General features: G+C 41.4%; 2 non-coding genes and 1 pseudogene across 2 annotated transcripts; 1 reads left to right on the plus strand and 2 right to left on the minus strand.

Annotated features, from left to right (window-relative positions):
• Positions 1 to 1,617: 1,617 nt before the first annotated feature.
• Positions 1,618 to 1,689, minus strand: trnaq-uug (transfer RNA glutamine (anticodon UUG)). The gene has a single exon. It is a non-coding gene; the product is annotated as a tRNA-Gln (tRNA).
• A 3,181-nt stretch (positions 1,690 to 4,870) lies between these two features.
• Positions 4,871 to 5,087, plus strand: LOC116685088 (small nucleolar RNA U3). Its single transcript, XR_004330900.1, has one exon. It is a non-coding gene; the product is annotated as a small nucleolar RNA U3 (small nucleolar RNA).
• A 3,741-nt stretch (positions 5,088 to 8,828) lies between these two features.
• On the minus strand, positions 8,829 to 12,602 carry LOC116685087 (uncharacterized; annotated as a pseudogene).
• Between the last annotated feature and the right edge of the window lie 851 nt (positions 12,603 to 13,453).

A 13,453-nucleotide genomic window follows, 5' to 3' on the forward strand; every position in this document is an offset into this window, starting at 1 on the left:
TTTGGAGTAGAAAATCAACAAAATATTGCGATAATCTCCATATTGATTGATTGGAAGTGTGTGTGCAAGACTAGCTCCCTTCGATAGCTCAATTGATAGAGCGGAGGACGGTAGAGGCGTAAAGCTGAAATCCTTAGGTTGCTGGTTCAAATCCGGCTCGAAGGAGCCCTCTTATCCAGAGTTTCCCTTCAGGGATCAATTAAGAATTTTGGATTCTGATGTAGAGATGGACAGACGACCCAAAAGCACAATACTTCTTGCCAAGACAGAACAAGAAACAAAAAAAGAGGTAGGGGAGATGGAGTATAAGAACCTTTTTTTCAGGACACCCACATTTTGTCGCTCAACATGGCAGGGAGTCTATGCATCCAGGGCCAAATGTTTTACCATTTCATCCACTACGGGCCCCGAAGGAAACGTGTGACTGTACTGTACTGAACTCTTGTTACCCATAGCAACGACAGGTAACACCGAGTGGAAGTACTTCTCTCTTTTTGTATAATCGCCATTATACGGCCCAGTTTAATCTCAGTAAACTTTGCAGAAATCCTGCAAACAGCTACAATGACTGTTTATCTGTAAGGATTTTAAAATCTATCTGTCAACCCCGTCTTGCGATGGAATGATGTAAATTTGCGCTTTTGATCTGTTATACATACATACAACCTGGATGCAAAAAAGAACCCTTTTCTCCTGTTTTGTACACAACCCATTGTTTTACAAAACAAAAGATAACTTTCACCGAATCCCTCAGTTAAATTACAGCAGTAACTTTACATGTGTTGACAATAAAGATGCTCACAAAACACTGCACTTGCAATTGCGTTTCTCGTGCACATTCATGTCCTCTTATATCCAATATCATGACTCAGACATTAGTTTGAGATGAAAAAAGCAGTTATCAGAAGTGGGACTTGAACCCACGCCTCCAGTGGAGACTGCGACCTGAACGCAGCGCCTTGGACCGCTCGGCCATCCTGACTGATCCAACAGATGTTCAGTAGGACCTTTCTCAAAAATTACAATATAGTAAATTAAACATGTCATGATATAGTAGGTTCTCAGTCATCCATTTCATAGTTAACAAGGGAAGGTTTCTCAACTGTCAGCCCAAATATATGGAGACATGGAGACATGGAAGAAAGTCACCAGGGTGGCAATGTGCTTGACAATGGCAATACATTGCGCAGGATGTTAAGGCAATGTGCAATACAGGCTAAATGCTATGGTGGGAATCAAGATCCACCAATGTTTCTGTCCACAATGTCCACCTGAATCCAGAAATGTCCCTGCCAGATGGGAAATAGACTGACAATTGGGTCAACATTGTGCAATTATCTTCAAAATGTCCAACTGAGTCCACAAATATACCTGCCAGATGGGAAATAAACTGATAACTGTCTTCATGGTCTAAACGTGTCATATATTGCCGTACAATTCCCACAATGAGTCTAGATGTGTCCGTTTTGGTTCTTGATCCATGCTATTTTAGTTTTTTTTTACACAGAAAGGGTTGGACACAGTGTCCACTCCCCCATCCATATCTGACAGTTGAAAGCTGTGAGGAAAGGGGGGTTCCAAAGCTAATAGACCTCACTTGTGCTGTGGCTTCAAAACAGGTTCCACTGAGATTTGAACACAGATCACTGGATTCAAAGTCCAGAGTGCTAACCATTACACCATGGAACCTTTACAAGTGTAGCAAGGGTTTGCTAGGCAGTTTCTTTCATAATATCCACATGTGTGATATTGAAGGCACACAACAATCACAACGCAAATTAAAAAGCAACAATAACTGGCCAACTTAACCCTTGTATTGTCCTTTGTGTCACAGGGGCATGTTTAGTTTATGTGACCTTTTGTACTAGCCTACCACTTTCATTTCATGTCAAATGCCATCATGACCTCATCTTTTGGGTCTTGGAGCCCCCCCTGTTTTATTTATCATGCCATCCCTGTTCGATGTCATCTTTTTACTACCCTTGAGGTTGCAGCCTTGCCATTTGGGTCCCTGGCATTCAGCAATAAATATAACAATTTTTGATCAACCCATATCCATTGCATGCTTAAAATAATATACTGGTTAAAGCCCCGCCCATTTCAAGACAACCTAACCCACTTCCAGGTTAAATCCTGTCCACTTCCGGGTTTGGCCAGATACAGATACAGATAATTCATATGGTTAACAGATACAGATACAGCTGTACTTGGTCATCTTTATTAAACACTTCTTGAGTTAATCTTTCACTTTTTTGCCTTTTTACGTACTTAACTACAGCTCTGATTTAATAGAGGACCAATGTCGGAGATCGTAGAGATCTTTCTGCAGACTTTTACCAGCTAAATACCAATTCCCATACCGGGAGTTGAACCAGGGCCACCTGGGTGAAAACCAGGGTTTTCCTTACTATTAGAAGTCTTTAGGAGCAGCACCCAAGACCTTTTGGACACCACTTAGGCCAAATGAATGTCAAATCAAACTAACTGAAAGCTTTCTCAGATGTACTGATTGTAGTCTCCAGAGGACTCCTTAAGAATGTGTGTAAAATTTATTTAGGCCGAATCCAGTCTGCTAGACCATATGGGACTGACACGTTGAATAATACAGTGATTTTATGAATACATCCATAGATATGCCAGAACATGGCACATAAACACATACGTCACTTGTTGATAAAAAAGTGCAAGAAGTCCGGTCTGGCAGTCAGGATTCAGGTTTTCACCTTTTCTCCACCACCATGTCTAGTTAAAGTTTTACAATGTTTGGTCATAAAACATATTATGTCTATTTATTATCATTATATTAGGCAGGTTTGTGGAAATGCATATCAGGGCATAGGGTTAATACAGCTCTCATTTAATACAGGCCAATGACACAAATACTACAGATGTTTCTAGCACCTTCACCAGCTAGATACCGATTCCCATACCGGGAGTTGAACCCTGCCACCTGGGTGAAACCAGAATCCTAACTGCTGGACCTATGGGACTTGCTATATGTTAATAACAGGGATTTCATGCATCAATCATAGTCTGGCTGGAACAGGCCTTCTCTTGAACGTGAAGAGTGTTGGATTCCCAGCCATCGCAGTAGCTTTCTTTGAGTGATGTTACTTTTAACTTTGTTTTATACAATAGCAGTGCAAGCATGTTGCCATGGTTTGATTTCCCCAGCCACCACCAGGTTTTGAAGCATATACACATTAACATTACATATTTCCACCCAGTTTCTTCTCTTATTCCGTGATCTCACAAAAAAGTTTAAAAAATCTGAAAATCTTCAGGGGCTGTAGCTCAGTGATAGAGTACATTTTCAGTCTCAATGCCCAGATGTGTTAAAAGATTTTAAGTGAGTATTGTTTTGTCCAGTGATGGTGGTATAGTGGGAGCAGAGCTGCGTTCTAAGCAAGCATGACCTGGGTTTGATTCCCATCCATCGCAGTATTTTCATTGTGTGGTTACTTGCTTTATTTGTGAAGATTAGCAGAAAGGTTACTTTGCCCAACCTAATTTGATAAATATTAATCTCTGTTATGGTACAAATAAGGAGCACATCAATCAATCAAGCTGCCTCCATGGTGATCCACAGACACAGGCAGTGCACTACAATTTGCACTTTGCCCGTGTCTGGTAACTACTACTAACCAATTGAAAAGTTTATAAACATTTGTGCAAACAAGTATAGCACTGCTTTACAAGTTGTCGTGGCCGAGTGGTTAAGGCGATGGACTGAAATCCATTGGGATCTCCCCGCGCAGGTTAGAATCCTGCCGACAACGAATGGCATTCTTTAAGAGTGACAGCAAACCATGACACACTCACAGTAACCCTAATTTCCTTGATGGAGTCGTCCCAAAAGGATTAATAAGATAAGTCTATGTCTATCTCAGAAAAAAGTCAAAACAATCTGAAAATCTTCAGGGGATGTACTCAGTGGTAGAGAGCATGCTTTACATGTATGAGGACCAGGCATCTCCAGCAGGTATTATGGTAGAGTCTTTAAAAGAGCTGCAATAGACATTACCTCCTGTGTTAATCTGACTGGTAGAGTTATAGAACGTAGTGGTAGACTAAGACCTCCTGTCACACAAACTAAGCGGTATGCTCTCTTTTATACCTCAGACTATCAGACAGCACAACAAGCACCTTAAATGTACATGTTTACAGTTTCTATTTTACTGTATTCATGTACTTGTACTGTAATATATTTATTGTATTACGCTCCAGTTTTTATGGGTGTCATGGCAGTTCTGAGCACTGTAGCTTCCATTTTTATATTTATTGAAACTTGACATGATTAAGTTTACTCTTCTGCAGTGGAGACATTTCACATCAGACACTTGCAGCAACAGATGATTTGTTAACAGACTGGAATAGACTTAATGCAGATAGCATAAAAAATAGCAGAGAATGGTTTTGATCCATCAACCTTTAGGTTAGGTGCCCAGCACGCTTCCACTCTGCTCTCAGGGCTGAAAAACATGTGATTGACATTTTGAGGAAGATGGCAACCAAGTTTCCAACAGCTTACAGTTGTAAAAAACATTTGGTAGACCTTGCAACCATCTTTTAAGTGACTTCCTGATTAATTCTACATTATTCACATGTAACACTTGTGATTGGCTGGTGTTTAATGCAAAGAAAGAACTAGAACATTTTTTGTAGAATAAGTAGCTGACACTGAAAGTATTGAGACAACAGTGACTGAAAATCTAATTCAATCTACATATCGGTCTTCTTAAAGATCTAAATAGATTTTCTCACCTCAGAGTCCTCTGGAGCACGTAACGATTAGCTTCTGTCCCTCTGAACCCTGAGTGACAATCACTCTGCAGTGAATGAGATGCAGTTCCCCCCCCTCAGTCTAACCAAGACTATACTTTCAGGGATCATTTCTAGATTTCTGACTTGAGAGGTGTGTTTTTAAAGTGTTTGGTCTCGCTGACCACGATGATGAGTCGTGATATTCTTTTCTGAGCGTGAATCTGACAGAGAGTAATGATTCACTTCATATGCTCTCTGTCATTGATGATCGTTCTTTGTGCTTCTTTATGGAGTATTGAGGAAGGGAATATGATCAGAGTGGTAGTAGTAGATATGTAGAAATTAACGTGTTAAGGTAACAAACATGCTAAGTGAAAGTTAGTCTTAAAGTATGTTTAGTCCATGGTGGACAATCCATTCAATTTTATTTATAGTATCAATCATAACAAGAGTTATCTCAAGACACTTTACAGATAGACCACGCTCCAGATTTACAAGGGACCCAACAGTTCTAGTAGTTTCCTCCAGAGCAAGCAACAGTGCGACAGTGGCGAGGAAAAACTTCCTTTTAGGCAGAAACCTCGGTCAGACCCAGGCTCTTGGTAGGCGGTTGTCTGACGGGCCGGTTGGGGGTTAATGAAGAGTGGCAATAACAAAAATAGAAATAATTAGTAGTTTGTAGCAGTTCATGGCATAGCAGGACGCTGGCGGGCATTACAAGGCACAGCAGGACGTAGCAGGACGTAGCAGGACGTAGCAGGGACGTAGCAGGGCACTGCAGTGTAGCAGTTGAACATGGCATCACAGAACATGGAGCGGGACCAAGCGACAGCTGCTACCCTGATTTTGGAGCCCTCTGATCCAAGGAAACATGCTGGGGAAAAAGAACATAAGGACTCCGGGGAATGACTCCCCAGAGCTAGGTTAGTAACAAGCATTTCTGGGACATGGATCACATAAATGAAAAGATGGAAAGATAGAGAGAGGAGCTCAGTGTATCAAAATAAGTCCCCAGCTGTCTAAAACAATTATTACAGCAAACCAAGAGAGACGAGTAAAGAGAGCTCCAGCCCCGTCGTGGCTAGAACTCTCCCCAACCGGATCGGGCTGTATGCCAAGTCTCCCTTTAGTTATATTATATTCTTGATTATATGTTAGATAAATCTGAAAACTATGTGACTAACTACTACTCCCTAACAATATTCGATTCTATGCCCTAACTAGTGTATCAAAATAAGTCCCCAGCTGTCTAAAACTATTACAACAAACACTAATTTACAATTAGTAAAACATTGTTTATTATAATTTAATGGTTTGTTAACAGTAAACTGTTTCCTAACATAAATAACTAAAGATTAATTAACTATCAATTTACCATCTATAAATGGTTATTATAAAGTGTTACCTGGTGTTTTATTTAATTTTATAGAATTTTAAGAAAAAAAAACATTTAGGAACATTGAAAAAAGTGACAGAAATATAGGGAAAAACAAACATCCCAAAAAAAAAACGCAGAAGTAATCGAGAAAGCAGTTAAAAAGTGAGAAAGAAAACGACAAAAAAGTGACAAATGTTAAAAGATTCAAAAAAAAAATTCCAAAAAAAAAAAAAAAAAAAAAAAAACTTTGGGAAACGTGACAAGTGTCTTAAATAGCAAAATGTTGTCTCAACATAACAGCACTTTTAAGATGGAAAGCCAAGTTTACTTAAAAAAATATTTCCACCCTGGAAGCACTTGTTTGTATTTTAATCTCAACTAAGATCCTTGTCCTAAATTTGTCATTGCTACATGATGCGCAATTTTCTGGCTAAACTCAACTACCACAGCCCCCTTGAATTAAATATTAATCCTAAATCATTTCAGAGTGAAATTCATGACTTCAGTGTGTACAAAATGAGCTGCTCATCTAACATACTAGATCATATCAGCCTCTCACTGGTAAGTTCTGTTTAAGATTTTTAAAAGCACTTTTGTAAAGAACTCACAGTAACTTTTTTTTTTTTTTAATAAATGGTCCAGGGTTTGCCAGGTGGCAAATTTTACACTGTATCCTTTTGCAAGATGTTTTTAGACCGCACTATGTTCAGGTCCCAGTACATTGCAGCTCCAAGAGCTGAAGCACAGCCTCAAGGTTCTGCTGACTGGTCCTAACACCCAGCTCATATCTAGAGATGTCAGGCTATGAGTCAGGGCCACTCTGTTGAGAATTAAAAAAAAAAAAAAAAAAGAAAGAAAGTAAAATCAATATTATGCAAGTATTTTACAAACATCTCTGTTATACCTTTTTTGTAAGTTTTGTCACTGCGGGTCCTGAAACTTCCTTTGTAACCACATAAAGCACTAACTTTATACAGCAGTCAACATTTAAAGATTGATTTTCAGTCTCAAACCCTCAAGCTGGGTCCAAGCGCTAGGATCTTGCATGTTAAGTTTGCAACAGTTCTTTGAGCAATTTTAGGTACATACATTTTCATGTAGTCTCAATGACCAGTCAGCGCATTTAAGATACAAATTTATTGAAGTTCACATTTAAAACTTCCTGTCCCAAAAACATGGAGTCACTATAGTGTTGATGACCCTCTGGCTCCTGTTGAGAAAAGCAACAGAATGACACAAGACCAATTACCAAAACTTCAGGAAATTAAATGACGACAAAGTTCAGATAAGCAAACTTACCTCTTGTATCATTACAGCCCAGATGCGGTCATTGAGACATCGTTTAAAAAGCTTGACGCCGTCGTTGAGACATCATTTAAAAGTCAGATAATTTCTTTGAGACATAGTTTAAAAAGTTGAATACTTGCTTTGAGACAGTGGTTTGAAAAGACTGATATATTCTTTGAGACATAGTTTGGAATGCCAGATACTTTGATGTACTGAGGAGAAGGCCGGAAAGCAGGTTGCATTGCAAAGCATCTTCGGGTGCATCTGGTAGTGGCCACTGGGGTTTGAAGCGCTCTAGTGGGCTTAATGGTTACTTCCTTTGAGACATCGTTTGGATAGCTGGATGCTTTGGACTCAGAAGGCTGGAAAGCAGGTCTCACTGAAAAACATCGTCGGGTGCATCTGGTAGATGACACTGGTGTTTGAAGCGCTGTAGTGGGCTTAATAGCTTCTTCCTTTGAGACAGTGCTCAGAATACTAGTGACTGAGACATTAGAGACGGTGCCTGGAACACTACTGGTGCTCGATACAGTGCCTGCAACGCTAGAGACGGTCCCCGACACAGTACCTGGAACGCTACAGATGTTGCCAATGACTGTGCTTGAGGCACTGCCTGGAATGCTAGCGATGGGGCTGGAGATGTTTCCTGGAATGCTAGAGACTGTGCCCGGAACTGTAGTGACGGTGCCTGGAACATGTGCGATGGTGCTTGATATGTTAGCAAGGGTGCATGGAACATGTGCGATGGTGCTTGATATGCTAGCAAGGGTGCCTGGAATGCTAGTAGTGCTCGAGACGGTGCCCGACATAGGGCCTGGAACACTTGAGACTGTGCCTGGAATGCTAGAAATGTTGATTGAGACACTGCCTGGTACGCCAACAACGGTTCCTGGGACACTAGAGATGTTGCCTGTAATGCTAGCAACAGTGCCCGGAACACTAGTGACGTTGCTTGATACGCTAGGAAGGGTGCCTGATACAGGTCCTGGAACACTGGAGACGGTGGCTGGAATGCTAGTGGTGCCCAATACAGTGCCTGGAATGCTAGAGATGTTGCCAACGACTGTGTTTGAGACACTGCCTGGTATGCTAGTGGTCGTGCCTGGAACACTAGAGATGTTGCCTGGAATGCCTGATACAGTGTCTGAAATGCTAGAGATGTTGCTAGCGACGGCGCTCGATATAGTGCCTGGAATACTAGAGACTGGGCTTGATATGCTAGCAAGCATGCCTGGAATGCTAGTGGTGCTCAAGACAGTGCCTGGAATGCTAGAGACGGTGCCCGGAACGCTAAAGATGTTGCTGGTGACGGTGCCTGGAATGCTAGAGATGTTGCGTGACACGCTAGCAACAGTGTTAGAGACCGTTCCTGGAACACTAGCGCTTGAGACATTGTTTGTCAAGCTGGATACACTGATGTACTTAGGTTAGTTGATACACGTCTTTGAGTGGACAACATTTGCACTGTAGTGGGGTTGATGGTGGGACCCAGTAGACCTGGAGAAGACCAGACAGATGTCAGCATGTGATGTATTAAGGATGCGGTTCAGTTCAACAGGTAAACAACCAACCTTCAGTCGAGTGTGCAGAATGCACAATATGGCCGACCCCAGCTGTGTCAGACTGAAACCTGTATACTGACAGTAGTCCAGCCAGAGCATATGTACACTGGATAGTCACCCTGCAAGACAAGAAAATAGGGTTGTTTGCGTTAAGTTGAGGGAGTTGTATTAGCTAAAATAGTTGGGTTGAAATCTACCTGTCCAAATCATTGCTGGAGACAGTTGGTGCATTCAACTTCTTGCTGAAGAAAATCTCGTTTTTGTAAGTCACAGACTCCTTGCCAAGCTGGAGAAATCAAGCATAACATTTGGGTGCTCATATTGCCAGATATAAAATTGTGAATGAGTTCAGTTACATTAAGAAGCAGTACCTCAACTGTGGATCCACAGCTGTTTATTGGAAAAGAAGAAGAGAGCCCTGGTGCCGTCCATCTCTTTGGGTCTACAGTTTTATCTACCAGGTGGATTCTAGAAGGAACTCCTTCACTTGTGATGGCCAGAGACAAGTCAGCCACCACAGTTTTCCTGCCATCAGCTGAACAAACTGCAGAGAACTGAGTTTTAGCACTTTTGTAAGCTATATAAGGATCTTAAAGTTGGGGGGGGGGGGGGGGGGAATACTCCTTACCAATGAGTTCAGTAGCAGAGAACTGACAAGTCTTGATAGTTGAAATTTGGCCCTCTGTTTCACAATTCCGCATGAGGAGCTCAAAAGTGCCAACGAAGTCCTTTACAGTAATGTTCTAAAACACATGCAAATATTGACTGATGTTCATGTATAAAACATCCCATTAAATACAAGTGTTTATGCTCTAGTCTCATCTCACCTTGTACTTGTAGCCATGAGTGAAGAGCGGCACCTCGAGCAGCAGTCTCTGGCTATTGTTGCTCATGATGTAGCCGTACTTAGCTGCCAGCTCTGTAGTCAGCAGCTCTGAGCCTATACGGATCTCCCACAGGGGGTCAATAGGCCGGTGGTCCATTTTAAAGCTGATGCCAGACTCGGAACAGACGGCATCAAAGGCTGGAGGAGCTGTGAAGACAAACACTGTTACCACTTCTGCTTCATACACTAGGATTGACCATGTCTAAAATAAGAAACTTACAGACATCGGTTACCGCCATCACTGATGCTAGTTTGTAAAAGGCTTATTTTCAGGCAGAACAGTCAGGGTGTAGTTGAGGTCCAGCCTGTGCTGAATTGTTGCATCTTTGATTAACTAAAGGACATAGAAAATATGTTGATTCAAGCAGGATGAAGTTTATGTGTAAACATGACATCTGGAAATACCGCACATGTAATGCAAAGCCCTTTTACCTGCTGCATGACAACAGGGTCATCAAAAGACACCTTCAGAACGTAGCCATGAGTGTGGTTGGAAACATTAACTTTTGCGATGGTGTGGCTGGCTTGCATTTGTAAAGGGAACTGTAAAATCCCGTCCATTCAAGTTAACTGCAACCAACTCAACGTCTTCTGGGACGTCCCCGAGGTAGACCGTTAATGCACGCTCCTCAGAAACTGTTCCTGAAAAAAAAGCAAGTGCCTTGTGATGGCTTAATGAAGATTGTGAACCAGTGTCTATTTTCCTGACACTAATAGATGGCACTCTGTTCAATTGGTTGAGAATATACTGAATTGCAATGCCTTGGGCATTTCTCTTAAGTGCACATCTAGTGGGCTCAGATGTTAAAGACACTGGTTCATGAAGCTTCATCCATCAGTGTGCCTGGTTAGACTTACTGTTTTCAGTGAAAATTGTGCATGGCAGCAGGGGAGTGGCCAGCATCCTGTGAATGCGAAGTCTGGTGTCACCATGATCCTCATCCACAGAGATTTGCTCCAAGTAGAGATGAAAGATGGAGAACTCGTAGGTTCCCAGACACGATGCTCTGTGAAAGAAAACAAGGTATCAGGAAATGTATTTAAATATGCAACTAGCTCAAAACTCCTCCACATTTTAAAACATGTTTAATGAACATAGCCCTGCCTCCTGACCTTCCTGTATACTCCTTCAGCCTAGAGGGGATGCTGATCTTGACTGTGGAGTTGGCTGCTTCACAATGTAGCCTCTCTTCTCTGCAATCGGCTGCGCCACAAGTTCACCATTGACTCCATGTTGACCTGCATCTGGTTTACATCTGACACCCATGGATGTAGCACCTCAGAAGTCTCCCACATATGTAGCTACTGTTGTCATATGATCCTTTATCTGAGAGATATTACACCAGTATTAGTTTTATTTGCTGTATGTCAAGGGGAAAAAAGCCACAGCATGAAAGATGGCAATACTGACGCATTGAGCAAGCAGCCACCAGGTCAACCATGACTGAAACCCGCTTAGTCGGGACAATAGTGTTGCATGGACCACCTCTACTGGAACACCATTCACCTGGAGGGGGGCGGGGATAACTGATTTACCGACAAAAAAAACATACCATTCTGGAATTTCAAAAAAAAAAAAAAAAAAAAAAAAAAAAAAAAAAAAAAAAAAACTAGATGCACTAAACTGCATCAGTAGTTTACCTCAGTCCTGTATGATTCAGGTTGTCCATACCGAGTACGAAATACAAGCCTTCCATCTGTTAAGTCAAATGTATATCCATGCGTCTTAGCCGTGTTAAGGCTAATGGGCAACACCCCTGGCTGCGCCCTGAAACATCACCTGCCAAGCTGAAGTGGCTGAGAATAGGCCTGAATAAAGCACATTGTCAAACCATTGAATTGTATAAACAAATTTGATGCATGTTATCCAACTGCCAATGACAAATTTCACACCTTTCCCAGTAGACATGTCAAACATACCCTTTTGAACTAGCATCCCAGTCATCCTTCTTTGTCCCTGTTGGACTGCCACATCACTCCTCACAGACACCGACAAAGAAACCAGGGGTATTTAAAATATTTGGAAATTGCACAGGTTACATAACATGCACCAAGCTTACTTCCATGTAGTTGACCTCACAGGTGACCTCTCTGGGACCAGGGAAGAGGGGGACAACAGGTTTTGTTCAAAGCATAGGTGACTGTCTTTTCCCTTGTGTCACAATCAGGTTGAAGCGAATGTGAGTACTTCATCCTCCTGAAATATCCAATCAAAGATGAAAACATGTGTTCCTGAAAAGGCTCCACAGTGTGCAGAAATACCCAAAACTGTGTTGTATGCCATTTGTACGGACCTTGTTGTCAGTGTGACAGCTGAAGTAAGAGGCTCTGAGCTCCAGATGTTCTGATGCAGGGACAACACTGACACTGTAGCCGCACTTTGCTGCATACTCCTTAGTGATGGGTTACACCCCGTCTCATCTGAAAGACAAATCCCTAGTTTTGTCTGCTCAAACAAAGTTTTCACTCTATTCAGTGAAATACTTGGGATTAATGGGTCAGATTTACTCAAAAGTAAAAACCTGCCAGGCCAGTCTTAAGAAAACTTACAAAATAAGGTTAAATAGCCATTGTACTCAATAGTGAGAACACATGGTTTCTGACCCCTAGCTTGTAATGCTGTGCAGGACTTACCAACCGCCTCAAAGACAGGTTCATTCCCAGAGTAGGAGAGATCAACAGCTATCATGAAGTAACGATCACGACCTCCATAGAACTCCTGCATGAACAAAAGGGTTCAAATTGAAGTATATGCACCAAGAACTAACAGGCATGTGTTTTAAGCAGAAGTTTTAGTTCTTATCATTGGAATATGATCACACTTGCAGTTGTCCACACAGACAGGAGCAAGGTCACACTGTTAATACAAATTTAATGTATTAAAAACATTAATTGAAACCATAGGGTGCACTAACGGCAACCAACAGCTTGTAAAGCGACATGATCCTGCAAATTACCTGAGATAACACCCAAAAGCCATAGCCACTGATGTTGGCAGTGTCTAAAGCTAGCCTAGCTGCTAGCAAACTACACCTGCTAACCACACAAGCTAAACTGAACCACTTGCTTGTATATCCTGGCCTAACTGGCACGATGTGCTGCTGTCTGCTACACACCAGCTTTTATAAGTCTACCCTGAGAGTCAAAGACCACTCTAATCAACTGATTGAAAGAAAACCTTGAATGCTAATGACCTACATATGTGGATGTCAGTGATTGGTCAGTGAACAGCCTGACTTTTTAAAAACTGGTGTGTAGCAGACAGCAGTTTGGCCAGAGTGTACTGAATGTACTGATGTATGAAGTTCCTGGTTTTATTTTGACTCTTTATTGATGTTATGAGAGGCAAATGTACTAATAAGCACATTAGAAAATATTTTCTAAATTTAAAGAAATAACAACACAGAACATAATATAATTAGATACTAGGAAAAATATACATACTACAATATACATGAAGTAATATAATAGGAATAAAATCAAGAACAAATATTTGCATATATACAGGATGGGAAACCCAAAATGTGCAAATGCTTAAATAATATGCTAAATGTATGCTAAATGTAAATAAAACCA

This window comes from Etheostoma spectabile, unplaced genomic scaffold (assembly GCF_008692095.1).
Source record: "Etheostoma spectabile isolate EspeVRDwgs_2016 unplaced genomic scaffold, UIUC_Espe_1.0 scaffold00569514, whole genome shotgun sequence".
In the NCBI taxonomy this organism is placed as follows: domain Eukaryota; kingdom Metazoa; phylum Chordata; class Actinopteri; order Perciformes; family Percidae; genus Etheostoma; species Etheostoma spectabile.